Source organism: Dendrobates tinctorius, unplaced genomic scaffold (genome assembly GCF_039654945.1).
Source record: "Dendrobates tinctorius isolate UK_male_01 unplaced genomic scaffold, ASM3965494v1 ptg000184l, whole genome shotgun sequence".
NCBI lineage: Eukaryota > Metazoa > Chordata > Amphibia > Anura > Dendrobatidae > Dendrobates > Dendrobates tinctorius.
Window position 1 is genome coordinate 2543847 of NW_027361851.1, and position 16616 is coordinate 2560462.

The 16616-nt window shown below is 44.7% G+C and overlaps 1 protein-coding gene across 3 annotated transcripts in view; it reads left to right on the forward strand.

Annotated features, from left to right (window-relative positions):
- The window catches only part of LRRC18 (leucine rich repeat containing 18), a 96946-nt gene that overhangs the window by 56239 nt on the left and 24091 nt on the right, over positions 1 to 16616 (forward strand). The window lies entirely within an intron of this gene.

A 16616-nucleotide genomic window follows, 5' to 3' on the forward strand; every position in this document is an offset into this window, starting at 1 on the left:
AGACTTCAGGATAAATAGCTAATCAGAGCATCACATGATGACCCCCCATAGGCTGCCCCGGAGCATGGGCATATCATTAACTCAAAATTGAAAATAAGGATTAAAGAGCAACCACAAGATGGATTTCATCAACCAATTTATCATTTTAATCAGTACAACAGTGCCGACCTGACACTGTGTGTGTTACTGAGCACAATCATACTGACAGGTTAGCTTTAAGTGCTGTTACCTTCAGTTTCTGTCTCTCTGGTTTTAACTTGTTTTCCATGCTTGCTGTGCCCTTGTACTGTATTTTGTAATTTGTGCACGGCCAGCGGAGGTAACTTTTTGCACTGCTAGGGGATGTAACTTGCGCACTGCTAGGGGAAGTAACTTGTACACTGCTAGTGGATGTAGCTTGGGAACTGCTATGGTGTGTAAATTGTGCACTGCTGTGGGGTGTAACTTGTTTACTGCTGTGGGGTATAACTTGTGCACTGTGTTGGGTGTAATTTGTGCACTGCTAGGGGATATAACTTGTGCACTGCTAGGGGTTGTAACTTGTGCACTGCTAGAGGATGTAACATGGGCACTGCTAGGGACTGTAACTTGTACACTGCCGTGGGGTGTAACTTGTGCACTGCTAGGGGGTGTAACATGTGCACTGCTATTGGGATGTAACTTGTGCACTGCTAGGGGATATAACTTGTTCACTGCTGTGGGGTGTAACTTGTGAACTGCTGTGGGGTGTAACTTGTGCACTGCTACAGATTATAACTTGTGCATTACTAGGGGATGTAACTTGTTCACTGCTGTGGGCCATAACTTGTACACTGCTCTGGGGTGTAACTTGTCCACTGCTGTGGGGTGTAACTTGTCCACTGCTAGGGTATGTGTTTAACTTGTGCACTGCTATGGAGTGTAACTTGTGCACTGTTAGGGGATGTAACTTGGGCACTGCTAGGGGATGCAATTTGTGCACTGCTAGGGGATATAACTTGTGCACTGCTAGGGAATATAACTTGTGCATTGCTGGGGGATGTAACTTGAGCATTACTGGGGGATGTAACTTGTGCATTGCTGGGGGATGTAACTTGTGCACTGCTAGGGGATGTAACTTGTGCACTGCTAGGGGATATAGCTTGGGAACTGATAGGGGATGTAAATTGTGCAATGCTATGGGGTGTAAATTGTGCACTGCTGTGAGGTGTAACTTGTTAACTGCTGTGGGGTGTAACTTGGGCACTGCTAGGGGATGCAATTTGTGCACTGCTAGGGGATATAACTTGTATAATTCTAGGGGATATAACTTGTGCACTTCTAGGGAATGTAACTGGTGCACTGCTAGGGGATGTAATTTGTGTACTTCTAGGGGGTGTATCTTGTGCACTTCTAGAGGATGTAACTTGTGCACTGCTAGGGGATGTAACTTGTGCAATGCTAGGGGAGGTAATTTGTGCACTGCTAGGGGATATGACTTGGGCACTGCTAGGGGAAGTAACTTGTACACTGCCAGGGGATGTAGCTTGGGAACTGCTATGGGGTGTGAATTGTGCACTGCTGTGGGGATGTAACTTGTTAACTGCTGTGGGGTATAACTTGTGCACTGTGTTGGGTGTAATTTGTGCACTGCTAGGGGATATAACTTGTGCACTGCTAGGGGTTGTAACTTGTGCACTGCTAGAGGATGTAACATGGGCACTGCTAGGGGCTGTAACTTGTACACGTGGGGTGTAACTTGTCCACTGCTAGGGGCTGTAACTTGTACACTGCTGTGGGGTGTAAATTGTGCACTGCTAGGGGATATAACTTGTGCACTGCTATGGGGATGTAACTTGTGCACTGCAGGGATATAACTTGTGCACTGCTGTGGGGTGTCTCTTGTGCACTGCTGTGGGGTGTAACTTGTGAACTGCTGTGGGGTGTAACTTGTGCACTGCTACAGGTTATAACTTGTGCACTGCTGTGAGCTGTAACTTGTGCACTACTAGGGGATGTTGTTATGAATGGGTCACCGAGGAGAAAAAAGCAAAACAAGCTAAGCCACAGAAAACCAGAGTGGTTGGTAACTATGCAGATTGCAGATCCCTGATCTTACCACACAACTAGCAGTAGCCGTGGAGCGTGCCCACGATGAACCTAGACGCCTCATCACGGCCGGAGGACTACATAAGCCTAAAGCACGAAAAGGGAAAGCTAACTGCCCCAGAGCAGACCCCAAAGGAATAGATAGCCCCCACACATTTATTGACGGTGAAACAAGATGAAGGCACAAACACAGGCAGAAAAATAGACTGAGCAAATGATGGGGCCCAAACTAACTAGACAGGAAATGTAAGGGAAGACACTATCTGCAACCTGCAAAAAACCCTACAAAAATAATGTCCAACACTTCTGATAGCAAAATTAACCCTGAAGTCACTAGACTTCTCCCACTATATCAGCACTCTGAAATATTCTGAGACAGAGCAAAAAGAGACCGAACAAGTAAGGGACAAAAAGCCAATTGGAAAAATACTGATAAATAAGAGTGGAAATTCAGCTCAGCCCCCAGCCGAGGCTGGCAGACCACACAAAAAACTGAATAGACCAACAAAATCAAGTGTGAACATTAGCAAAAAAACTTAGCTTTAGATGACTGGAACAGAGCTGAAAACCAAGCGCTGACAAGCCAGAAGGAATCACCAGCAACTGAATAGGGCGTCGGCTGTCTTAAATCCAATCTGAGAATCCTAAGATCCAATCGTCATCCTCATTCTCAGGTGGCAGATCTCCACCGATCAAACCAGCCGCACCACCTCCCGTCACCACCAGAGGGAGTCCAGAAGGGGAACTCACAACTGGTGAACCCGAGAATGAACTCACAACAGGATGTAGCTTGTGCACTGCTAGGGGATATAACTTGTGCACTGCTATGGGGATGTAACTTGTGCACTGCTAGGGGATGGAACTTGGGCACTACTAGGGGATGGAACTTGGGCACTGCTAGGGGATGTAATTCGGGCACTGCTAGGGGATGTAGCTTGTGCACTGCTGTGGGCCGTAACTTGTGCACTGCTGTGGGGTGTAACTTGTCCACGGCTAGGGTATGTGTTTATCTTGTGCACTGGTATGGGGTGTAACTTGTGCACTGTTAGGGGATGTAACTTGGGCACTGCTAGGGGATACAATTTGTGCACTGCTAGGGGATATAGCTTGTGCACTGCTAGGGAATATAACTTGTGCACTGTTAGGGAATGTAACTTGTGCACTGCTGGGGGATGTCACTTGTGCACTGCTAGGGGATGTAGCTTGGGAACTGCTAGGGGATGTAAATTGTGCAATGCTGTGGGGTGTAATTTGTTAACTGCTGTGGGGTGTAATGTATGAACTGCTAGGGAATGTGTTTAACTTGTGCACTGCTATGGGGTGTAACTTGTGCACTGTTAAGTGATGTAACTTGGGCACTGCTAGGGGATGCAATTTTTGATCTGCTAGGGGATGTGACTTGTGCACTGCAAGGGGATGTAACTTGTGCACTGCTAGGGCATATAACTTGTGCACTGCTAGGGGATGTAATTTGTGCACTGCTAGGGGATGTAACTTGTGTAATGCTAGGGGATGTAACTTGTGTACTACTAGGAGATGCAATTTGTGCACTGCTAGGGGATGTAACTTGTGCACTGCTAGGGCATGTAACTTGTGCACTGCTAGGGGATGTAATTTGTGCACTGCTAGGGGATGTAGCTTGTGTATGGCTAGGCGATGTAACTTGTGTATGGCTAGGCGATGTAACTTGTGCACTACTAGGAGATGCAATTTGTACACTGCTAGGGGATGTAGCTTGATCACTGCAAGGGGATGTGTGTAGCTTCTAGGTCAGACACCAGCTTACTTAGTACTTAAAGGAGCAGGGCACCATTTCTCAGCATCACTTCTGCCAGGCTGAGTGAAGTGTAGATCTGAATGAAAGGTGTAGAGGTTTTATCCTATAGAGATCGGTGTTTTGTTTTTTTCCTCTGCCCTATATAGAATCGTAGAGTTGGAAGGGACCTCCTGGGCCATTTGGTCCCACACCATGCTCAAAGCAGGATTCGCTAAATCATGCCATTCAGATGTCTGTCCAGCCTCTGTTTGAAGACTTCCATTGAAGGAGAACTCAACACTTCTCGTGGCAGCTTGTTCCACTCATTGATCACTCTAACTGTCAAAAAGTTTTTTCTAATATCTAATCTGTGTCTCCTCCCATTCAGTTTCATCCCATTGCGTCTAGTCTTTCCTTGTGCAAATAAAGTTGATCCTTCTACAATGTGACAGCCCTTTAGATATTTGTAGACAGCTGTTAAGTCTCCTCTCAGTCTTCTCTTTTGCAAACTAAACATTCCCAAATCCTGCAACCTTTCCTCATAAGACATGGTTTGCAGATCGGTCACCATTCTGGTCGCTCTTTTCTGAACTTGCTCCAGTTTGTTGATGTCTTTTTTAAAATGTGGTGCCCAAAACTGGACACAATATTCCAGATGAGGTCTGACCAAAGAGGAGTAGAGGGAAATAATGACTTCACGTGATCTAGACTGTATGCTTCTGTTAATACATCCTAGAATTGCATTTGTCTTTTTTGCTGCTGCATCACACTGTTGACTCATATTCAGTCTGTGATCTATTAGTATACCCAAGTCTTTTACACATGTGCTGTTGCTTAGCCCTATCCCTCCCATTCTGTATATGCTTTTTTCATTTTTATTGCCCAGATGTAGTACTTTGCATTTTTCCCTGTTAAAAACCTTTCTGTTAGTTGTTGCCCACTTCTCCAGTTTATTTATATCTTTTTGAATCCTCTCTCTCTCTTCTCTAGTATTAGCTATCCCTCCTAGCTTTGTGTCATCAGCAAATTTAATCAGTTTACCCTCAATTCCTTCATCTAAATCATTGATAAAGATGTTGAACAATACAGAGCCCAGGACAGAGCCCTGTGGTACCCCACTTGAGACATTCTTCCAACTGGATGTGCAGCCATTTACGACCACTCTTTGGGTCCGATCACTAAGCCAGTTATGAATCCACCTAACAGTTGCCTTGTCCATTCCATACTTAGTCATTTTTTCAATAAGGATTGTATGAGATACTTTGTCAAATGCTTTGCTGAAGTCAAGATATACTATATCTACAGCATTTCCTTGATCCACCCAATCAGTGATTCCATCATAGAAGGAAATTAAGTTAGTCTGACGTGACTTATTAGTTACAAACCCATGCTGACTCTGTTTAATCACTCCATTCTTATCCAGGTACTGACATACATGTTTAATTATTTGTTCAAAGATCTTTCCTGGTATAGAAGTCAGACTCACCGGCCTATAGTTGCCTGGGTCCACCTTCTTCCCCTTTTTGAAGATAGGAACAACATTTGCTCTTCTCCTGTCTTCTGGGACTTCTCCTGTTCTCCATGAATTTTTAAAGATTATGGAGAGGGGTTCAAAAATTTCTTCTGCTATCTCCTTCAGTACTCTGGGGTGTAATTCATCTGGACCTGGAGACATGAATTCATTTAGGTTAGCTAAGTGTTTCCTCACTATCTTTCTGTTTATAGATATCCTGGATTCTTCTATTCCCTTAATAGGACAGTGAAGAACAGTTGATGTTACATTTCCTTTCTGAGAGAAAACAGATGCAAAATAGGAATTTAAAAGTTCGGCCTTCTCAACATCCTGTCTTACCATTTCATCATTTTCATCCTGTAAAAATCCTATAGCATATATATAAAAGGCATGTTTCACATTTAATATATAAAACTTTATCTATAAGTGCTCACAAAATTAGATTATCAAAAAGTTAATTTATTTCAGTTCTTCAATACAAAAAGTGATACTCTTATATAGAGTCATTACAAACAGAATGATCTATTTCAAGTCCTTACTTCTGTTAATGTTGATGATTAAGGCTACTTTCACACATCAGGTTTTCGGCGTCAGGCGCGATCCGGCGTCGTGCCGGAACGCCGGATCCGGCAAATGTTTTGTAAAACCGGATGTGACGGATCCGGTTTTCTGCCGGATCCGTCTTTTTCTTGACAGACAAAACCGGATCCGTCTCCTCCGGTTCATCCGTTTTTCTATCCGTTTTTCGACGGATTACGCCGGATCCGGTTTTTAAAATTGACCCTTGTGGCCTTCCGAACGGGATTGGCTACTGGAAAACTATATATAGCATGTTCCTACAGCTCTTCTTTGACAGGTTGTAGAGGAGAAAGTGCAGGTTGGAGAGAAGAGCAAGTTACTGGCGAAGATGGATGTTGTCATTGGAAATATTTTGAAGAATTTGGAGGATTTTACAGCGGAGGCGAATCGTTTTAGGGTGATTGTTCTGGAGAGAGCGAAACAGCAGCGCATCAGGCATCGTAGACGACGTTTGTGGATCCACCCCATCACAGCCAAGAGAATGACGCGTGGGGTCTATTCTACACTCTGCATGGACCTTCGACGAAACCCGGATAAATTTTTTGGATATGTTCGGATGAAAATGGAGAATTTTGATTACTTGGTGGAGCGCATTGCACACCTCATAAGAAAAGCGGACACCTATTGCCGCTTCTCTGTTTCACCCGCAGAGCGTCTGATGGTGACTTTAAGGTAAGCCACATTTATTGGATATGCTCGCATCAGAGCACACTTTCACTGCAATCTTGTTGGTGGTAGTTTGTATCTCCAAGTGTTATAGGTCAGTTTTGGTATGTAATGCTGTGATTTAAAACTAATTTATTGTTTTTTAATTCCCCACAGATTTCTTGCAACTGGAGAATCCCTTTCGTCACTGCATTTCCAGTACAGACTCGGGATTTCCACCATATCTGGAATTGTGAAGTACACATGCCGTGCACTGTGGGACTCCTTAGCTGAAGAGTTTTTACCAGAGCCCACAACAGAGAGGTGGATTGAAATTGCTGACAAGTTTCAACAGATATGTCAGTTTCCAAACTGCTTGGGCGCTGTGGACGGGAAACATATCCGCATTGTAAAGCCAGCTGGATCGGGATCGGAATATTTCAATTACAAGAAATATTTTTCAATTGTCCTCATGGCCATCGCTGACGCGGAATACAAATTTATTGCGGTTGATATTGGGGCCTATGGCCGCTCCAATGACTCTCAAGTTTTCAAACTGTCTGCCATGGGGCGTAAACTGTATGGAAACACCTTCCAGTTCCCATCACCTAGACCGCTGCCGCAAACATCTGGTCCACCTATGCCATTTGTCTGTGTAGGGGATGAAGCCTTCCAGCTGTCAGAACACCTTTTGAAACCGTACTCTAGCAGAGGATTGACAAGACCAAAACGCATTTTTAATTACCGCCTCACAAGAGCAAGAAGAATGGTTGAATGTACCTTTGGTATTCTGACAGCCAAATGGCGGGTCTTATTGACTGCGATCAACCTCAAGACAGAAACTGTGGACGAGGTGATCAAAGCGTGCGTGGTACTCCACAATTTTGTTATCTGCAAGGAACCAATTTCCATTGAGGACACCTCTGAAGAAACCACCTTGCAAGATTACCATGACATTACCACTAGAAGTTCTGTGACGGTTTCAGTATTGAGGGACAATTTTGCACTATACTTTATGTCACCTCAACGCAGAGTACACTGGCAGGATGACAGAGTGTGAAAGATTTGTGCCCTAACCAAACTTGTGTACCTTCTGGACCAACAGTATATACCTTTGCCAACCAAAGTTGGCTATCTTGTCATGGTCTTACTATTTTTAGCTTTAGGCCACAGGTGTGTACCTGGTTGTGTTTTATGCTAAGTATTTCACCTTTTAACAAAAGTTGTGTACATTGTTAGGAAATCACCAACAATAAACACAACTTTTTAGGTGAAATACTTTGCTTCAAACACAACCAGGAACACAACTGTGGCAAAAAGCTAAAATTTACCCACAGTTATATACCTAGTTTTGAATACCATTTCACCTTTTAAATACCCTGTATTTAACCTTTTTCGCCGCAGAAAGAAATGACAGACAACCAGTGTAAAATAATTTAACTTTTATTGAAAAATGTTTTTTTTAGTAAACTTTTTTAAAATTGTAATAAACTTGTTTAATAAAGCTTTGAAACCATAAAACTGGTCATTTTTATTTAAATACACACATTATAAATCTGTGTAGTGTGTGGTGGAAATACTGCTGGAGGGGCTGCGGGACACTTCGACACTGGGAGTGTGGAGAGAGGACTGGGATCGTGGTGGGGAAGGAACAGTTAGAGGTGAAGGTGTGGAAAAAACTACAGAATGGGTGGACATGTGGGAAGCAGAAGAGGTGGTGGGTGGTGGAGTGGAGGGTTGGGCAGGGACTGTAGGAGCAGATGATGTTGATGGCAAGTTGTATGGGGAAGGAGTTTGGTACGGGGCAGGTTGCTGGAAGTGGGGAGATGTCTGGTACGGGGCAGGTTGCTGGAAGTGGGGAGATGTCTGCTACGGGGCAGGTTGCTGGAAGTGGGGAGATGTCTGGTACGGGGCAGGTTGCTGGAAGTGGGGAGATGTCTGGTACGGGGCAGGTTGCTGGAAGTGGGGAGATGTCTGGTACGGGGCAGGTTGCTGGAAGTGGGGAGATGTCTGGTACTGGGGAGGTTGCTGGTACTGGGGAGTTTGCAGGTACTGGGGAGGTTGCTGGTACTGGGGAGGTTGCTGGTACTGGGGAGGTTGCTGGTGCTGGGGAGGTTGCTGGTGCTGGGGAGGTTGCTGGTGCTGGGGAGGTTGCTGGTGCTGGGGAGGTGGATGGTATGTAATAGGAGGGGGAGGATGGAAAGTGGCTGGAGGGGGTGTAGATGTAATAGGAGGGGGAGGATGGAAAGTGGCTGGAGGGGGTGTAGATGTAATAGGAGGGGGAGGATGGAAAGTGGCTGGAGGGGGTGCAGGTGGAGGAACTACTGTGGTGGGAGGAGAAGGTTGGGAGGTAACTTGCTGGAGAGCAGCGTGGCATGAATGCATTACATGCATCTGCTGGGCAGGAGAGAGCGTTTCCATGCGCTCCACAACAGACCTGAAAAAGGTGTGGTTTGGCGAAGATCTTGCTTCTGAATGCATGGTTTGCAGAAGTGTCTTCACCTCCAGAATGCTGGAGTTGATCTGCTGATAGCCTGCGGAGATTTGCTCTGACAAGACTTTTAGACAGTTCTGGAAAGATGCATTCAGATGCAAGAACTCTGGCGCATAAGTCTTTTCCTGACCCCTCTGCCGCTGCCGCCCAGTACCCGCAGGTGTACTAGAGGTGGCAGGGGCAGAAGGGTGGGGTAAAGGGAAAGCGATCTCCTCACCAGCAGCTTCATGTAATGTAGGCGGCCACGATGCTCCTGTGCTGGTGGATGGGACAGATGGGTCGAATGTGTGGGAAGGCTGGGAAGGTGCAGATGTACCGGGGCGGTTGAAGTGTCCCTCGGTGCCGGTCTCCTCAGGGATCGCCTCAGAAGGGTCCAATCGTGCAGGCTCCCGAGTGCTGCTCACCGTGCTGTGGAATAAAGAGAAAAAAAAACAATTAAAATACTGACATGGTATGGCCCTGGCTGAAAAAAAAAATTTACATCTAACATTTTTTTTCACATGTGGTGTGTAATATTTACCTTCTAGTGACCATTGTTTCCCGGAGGAACGACAGGGCTTCTGCGTACTTGTACTTGCTCCTGCGTCCTCCAGATCCACTCGGGGCCATCTCTTTATTGAACTCCTTCTTGAAACGATCCCTCACAGACCGCCACCGATTCACAATTCTGTTCCCTGAAACGAGAAAGGACAAAGTGGTTAGTATACAACATCAGTGTTTCCCAAACTCCAGTCCTCATGGTCCCCAGGGGTCATGTTTTCAGGATTTCCATAGTAAATAGAAATCCTGAACACATGATCCGTGGGGACCACGAGGACTGGAGTTCGGGAAACACTTGTTTACATCAAGCAACCGGTACTGTATATACTTACGCTCTTTAATCTGGGCCCGAACATCGAGGTCCTCCCAGCGGCCCACAAGGAGCGAACAGATTTCCTCCCAGAGTCGTCGGGTAACGATAAGGTCAGCGTGGCGGCGGTCAGCCATATTCCAGAGCGGCTCCCTTTCTCTGATGAGATCGATGAGGTGGTCCACATCGAGTCCTCCATCCTCACCGTCAGAGTCGGGAGCACGCTGTGAAGGCTGTTAAAGAAAAAGACAAAAATAACATAATTAGCCTCCACAAAAGAAATGAAATAAAAAGTGCAAAAAAACAAAGCAAAAATATTTATACTTACACGCTGGTGACCGCCGCGTTGCTGTAGCCGGCGACCCTGGGAGGCACTGCGAGGACCTCTTGGCCGAGCACCAGATTGGGAAGACTAGAGAAGAAAACAAAAAATGTTATGTCTTTGGATGTAGGCATTTGTTTGCTGTGTGTGGTCTGCAGAACATTGTTTTCTATGTGTTGTGTGTAGTGTGATGTTGTGTTTCTGCGTTTGATGCAAAAAACTTACCAATTGTGAGCCCACTCCAGGTGTCTGTCCACCCCTTCCTTCTTCTTCTGGGAGCTCCTCTTCATCTTTTTGAATCCTGTTTTGAAATAAAAGGCAATGAATAGACATATATTACAGAGATGATGGATTTTGGAAATAAAAACTTACCGTCAAACGCTGACGATGCGAGGGAGGGCTCCCAGAAGATGATGTGCTTTCTTCCTGGTGGCCACACTCCATGCCTGTGGGTGGTGTTCCAGCTGCTGCCATTGCTGCTGCTGCTGCTGCATCTATTGGGCGGCTGTTGAATAAAGAGAAACAAAGGGCCAATGAATATCTTGATATTCAATAGCCCTAGTTTGGAGGAATGGGGGATTTGATAATTACCGTCTCTCATCTGCTGCTGGCCTCCCCTCCTCAGCATGTTCCATTTGCTGCTCCATTTGGGGTGGTGGTGGTGCTGATGGTGCTGCAGTGGTCTCCTGCCTTCTCCTGCTGCGCTTGGTTGCTTTCTTGGGTGGCATGTTGGGTGTGGCTGTGGGTCCCACTGTCTTGCTTTTATATATGTCTTGTGGGCAGAGCTACTGAGCATGCTCAGACCAAAAAAACCGGATCCGGCCACCGGATCCGGCTTTCGCCGGATCAGGCGCATTGCGGCGCTCATAGGCTTTCATTGTGTGAAAAAGCCAGACGCGCCGGATCCGGCGTGTCCGGCTTTTTCGCCGGAGACAAAAAACGTTACAGTAGCCGTTTTTTCCAGACGCCGGATCGCGACACATTGCCGGATCCGGCGAAAACCGGATGAAATGCATGGCCATCCGGCGCGATCCGGCGCAAATGCAAGTCAATGGGGGGGAAACCGGATCCGGCATTGCATTTTGCCGGATCCGGTTTCTGTCAAAAGCGCCGGATCGCGCCTGACGGCGAAAACCTGATGTGTGAAAGAGGCCTAAGGCTTACAGCCAATGAAAACCCAAAAGTCATTATCTCATTAAATTAGAATAATTAACCAAAATCACCTTGAAAGGCTTCCTTCATGTTTAAAAATGTCCCTTAGTCTGTTTCAGTAGGCTCCACAATCATGGGGAAGACTACTGACTTGACAGATGTCCAGAAGGCAGTCATTGACACACTCCATAGAGAGGGTAAGCCACAAAAGTACATTGCTAAAGAAGCTGGCTGTTCACAGAGCACTGTATCCAAACATATTAATGGAAAGTTGAGTGGAAGGAAAAAGTGTGGTAGAAAATAGTGCACAAGCAACAGGAATAACCGCAGATTGTTAAGAAAAGGCTATTCAGAAATTTGGGGGAGATTCACAAGGAGTTGATTGCTGCTGGAGTCATTGCTTCAGGAGCCATCACACACAGACATATCCAGGACATGGGCTACAAGTGCTGCATTCCTTGTGTCAAGCCACTCATGACCAATAGACAACTCCAGAAGCGTCTTACCTGGGCCTAGGAGAAAAACAACTGGACTGTTGCACAGTGGTTTCTGTGTTGTTTTCAGATGAAGGTAAATTTTCCATTTCTTTTGGAAATCAAGGTCCCAGAGTCTGGAGGAAGAGTGAAGAGGCACACAATCCAAGCTGCTTGAGGTCTAGTGTGAAGTTTCCACCATCAGTGATGGTTTGGAGAGCCATCCATGTCATCTGCTGGTTTAGGTCCACTGTGTTTTATCAAGACCAAAGTCAGCACAGCCGTGTACCAGGAAATCTTAGAGCACTTCATGCTTCCCTCTGCCCACAAGCTTTTTGGAGATGGAAATTTCTTTCTCCAGCCAGACTTGGCACCTGTCCACACTGCCAAAGGTACCAATACCTGGTTTTAAAACAACAGTATCACTGTGCTTGATTGGCCAGCAAACTCGCCTGACCTTAACCCGAAGATGAGAAACGCCAGACCCAACAACACAGACGAGCTGAAGGCTGCATAACACCTCAGCAGTGCCAGAGTAGTGATTGATATAGGGATAGGTACATAAATGGAAAAATACACCCCGGATTCTAAAGAGGCAATGTGTGGGTAAGAAGTGCCCACTCACTAACACATATTCACCTCTGGTTATTTCAAACCATGAATCAGGGGGGAGAAAGACAGAAAAACAAAAGATATATATGGCTGTCTGGCTAAAATAGCCACCCATCTGTCCTAATCCCTTCTCACAATGCTGTGGACACACCACATGATGCCATGGAAAGTTCATTACCCTACTGGGTGGTCAGATGGTCCTGCCTATGGGCAGGACTCATGGTTTGAAATAACCAGAGGTGAATATGTGTTAATGATTGGGCACTTCTTACCCACAAATTGCCTCTTTAGAATCCAGGGTTTATTTTTCCATTTATGTACCTATCACTATATCAATCACTGCTCTGATAGGTGACCCTTCTGATGTGGTATTAACTGTTATGTGTCAGGTGTTCCTGCCTTTGGATCTACCACCTTACGTATACTCATTTTGTATGTCTGTTTTTTATGGAATATATTTATGAATAGAAATAAAAATATATTTGCACGAAAAATCTTTGCCTTATATTGGAATTGAAATGTGATAAGTGGCTGGGCATTTTGAACTCAGTTTTCTTTGTAGGTCTGACTAATCTTTTGAGTTGCCCTTGTTATAACTATTGATGCAGTAATTGATGCAAAAGGAGCACCGACCAAGTATTGAGTGCATTTACTGAACATACATTTCAATAGACCAACATTCTGGATTTAAAATCATTTGGTGTTATAAAGTGTTCTAATTTACTGAGATAATGACCTTAGGGTTTTCATTGGCTGTAAGCCATAATCATCAACATTAACAGAAATAAACACTTGAAATAGATCACTCTGTTTGTAATGACTCTATAATATATGAGTTTCACTTTTTGTATTGAAGAACTGATATAAATTAACTTTTTGATGATATTCTAATTTTGTGAGATGCACCTGTACCTACTCTGTCCTCAGATGTCTCATAGTCATGGCTCTTTGGATAGAGGTTCTGGGAGAAAACAGGCTTCAGGAAAACTGACGCACCTGTTATTTAGATCTTACATAACTTCCCTGCCAGATGGCAGTGAATATTATTTTTCCACAGATTGCAGACAGAGAGGTCTTACTTCTCTACAGAGTAATAATTCTAACAGGGAAATGATGCTGTGGATGAAGGACTTTGTACATGATACATTCAAACAATATAGCCAAGTTTCATCCCAAGACAGATGGGGTTATGATGAAACTCCCCAAATCCAGCTCACCCATATCTGGGACCATGAGAAGGTCTCTCCTCTCAGATAATTAGAGAATACAGAACATTTCATTCTCAGAGCAAGAGCGACCAGAAAATTAAACCTGTTCACACTGAAGATGTATAGGATCGTAAAAAATCCGTATCCTGAGAATGTTCTGTATGCAGAGATTATAGGGCTAATGGTGAATGAGTTGAAAAACACAGATAGAGTGCCTTTCCTAAATAAAAGATTTAAATCCATGCATGAGATTGATCCAAAACAGAAGAACATGTGGAGTGAACCCCAAAGGTTGGCATAGCTGTACTTAGGCTGTTCAAACATATAGTTGTGCCTGAGAGGATGGTTCCAATTTTTCAGATTCTATGGATGAAGGATCTATAGTGCACTATGCAAAGGTTATTTATCTGCTGTGGCACAGGCAAAAGTTTTCATTTCCTTTTACACAGTGGCCAGAGACCTCCGGTCTTGGCTCCTCCAGATGGGGAACATCGACAAAGGAGAGTCTAGAGATAAGATTCTGGCTATCCACCTGTTCCATGGCATTATCTACTGCAGACAGAAATGCAATCTGCATAAAACCATGGCTGGTTGTGTCCAGGTAGCTATTTAGGGAGGGCTAAATTAACCCTTCACGGTTGATCCAGTGATTTCCAAATTAATCCACAGGGCGTTGCTAGCAACTGGGAATGACCACACGGAGACGGGGGTCTCTGTACAGGAGTTTCGAGAGAGATCACTAGCCCCCTTTATTTTAGTCTCTTCTTTTATAATATTTTGCTTAATTATGCAAAGTTCTCAACTACCAATAGCATCATTTCACTTTATAAGCCAATAATATTGCAAGAAAACCGAAAACTGCATATATGTCCATATCCAAATAGCATAGAAAGTAGTATAATGGCATATTCTTCAGAGTTCTACACCCCCAGTTCCCTTATCTTGCATCTGATGGGAACAGTCTGGTTTCATGACAGCCTGAACTTTTTCATCCTAATTCCAAAAATTCATCTTACTGCAACAAAAATGGAGAAATGAAACCTTCAGAGAATGGAGAAAATGAAACTTCAGCTCTGATTTTAGTTTTAACCCTTCACAATCCCCCCTAGATAAAAAATTTTTTTAACACATCTGCAGCATCAGAGGTGCTATCCCAAGCTAACAGCTTGAGGGGTACTGGTCTTCACATGACTGATGCCATGTTACCAGTCATGGCTATCGCAGCACGCCCGTCCCCCCTGTATTCTGCAATTCACAAATAACAATTTTTGATGACGGTGGTGGAGATCTTTTGAAGGTAGCCATGTGCTTGGCTTCAACATCTTCATCAGGTAGCCTTTTGAGATTGGTGCAGAGAACAGCAGGGGCAACGATGCCTTTGGTATCATCATAAGCTGTCTTAGTGCAGAATTTCCTAATACATACAGAAATACACCAAAGAACAAGTTTTAGTATCATATATGCAACAAGGATACAAGCAGCAATATGCAACAAGCTTTGTAAGATCCCAGCTATCCAGCCCCCAATTCCCTTAAATCAATTGGCTGGATTAAGAAAGGAGAAAGTGTATGACCACCAACTGTCCTTATTACGATCATTGTCTTTATCGTATTGATCTTTGAGTCTTTGAATATCTTCTAAATTTAACTTTTAACTTCTACCAATAATAATATGGAAAATGTGAAAAACCAAAACATTATGTCCCCTTTATTTGCTATTGGCTTGTTGGGTGATGAGGAAAACGTGATAGGGACCGTCGTACAAGGGTTCTAGTCCATGCTTCCTGACATGCCTTTTCACGACTACCAAATCACCAGGCTTCAGGTTATAACAGGTGTCGGTTTCTGCTGAATCTGGAAGAAGAAGAAACTAGAGCATGGGTGTTAGCAAGATTTTTACTAAGCTGAATAACACATTGAACAGCACGTCAGTTTCTTTTGATAACTGCTGAGGCTGGAAATTTGCAACTGGGGGCCTAGCACCAAACAATATCTCATATGGGGACAAGCCATATTTTGCAATAGGGGTAGTACGAACGTGGTATAGTACAATGGGCAGGAGTTCTGGACTTGGAGCCGTAGTCTCCTGCATCATTTGGTCAATTGTCCCCTCAGTGTGCCATTCAGCCTCTCAACTTCCCCACTGGATTGTGGGTGGTACGGAGTATGGAGGTCTACAGTGGATCCAAGCATTGTCAGAACTTTTTGGTCCCCATGAGAAGAAAAGGCCGGACCTTGATCACTTTCAACAACTTCTGGAACCCCATATCTGCATATAACTTCCATCACCAGTTTCTCCGCTGTGGTCTTTGCAGTCATGTTGGTAACAGGGAATGCTTCCGGCCAACTGGAGAACCGGGGCCCAGTAGAATTTTTGCACCAGTGCAAGGGCCTTATTCTTTACTTGATATGTAAGTATCTACATCGTCATTAAGCGGTCTCACGGGGTCCGACAGAAAACTTCAGTCTGTTGTACATCATCAGGTTCTTGTAGGGTCAATGATTCTTGTAACTGTTTACGCTGAGAGCGTGTGGTCACCATAGTTGGTATGGTTGGTTCAATGGGTAAGAGAGCGGCGGCTTTTGCTTGCATATCCGCAAATGCGTTGCCAACAGTCTGTGGACTGATCCTAGGACCATGCGCCTTAACTTTGATAATAGCCACCTAAATAGGTAATTTGATCGAGTCCATGAGGGTTTTAACAGCTTCAGCATTTTTCACTGGAGTTCTGGCAGTAGTAATAAACCCTCGATTGGCCCATAGAGCCCCAAAATCGTGAGCAATACCAAATGCATACCGTGAGTTCGTGTATATATTAGCCCGTCTGTTCTTGGCCAAAGTAATTGCAGTAGTCAGAGCCTGGAGTTCTGCTTCTTGTGCTGACTGTGAGAGCGGGAGCGCAGCTGCGTGCACTACAGTGTCCTCTGTGGTAACAGTATATCCCG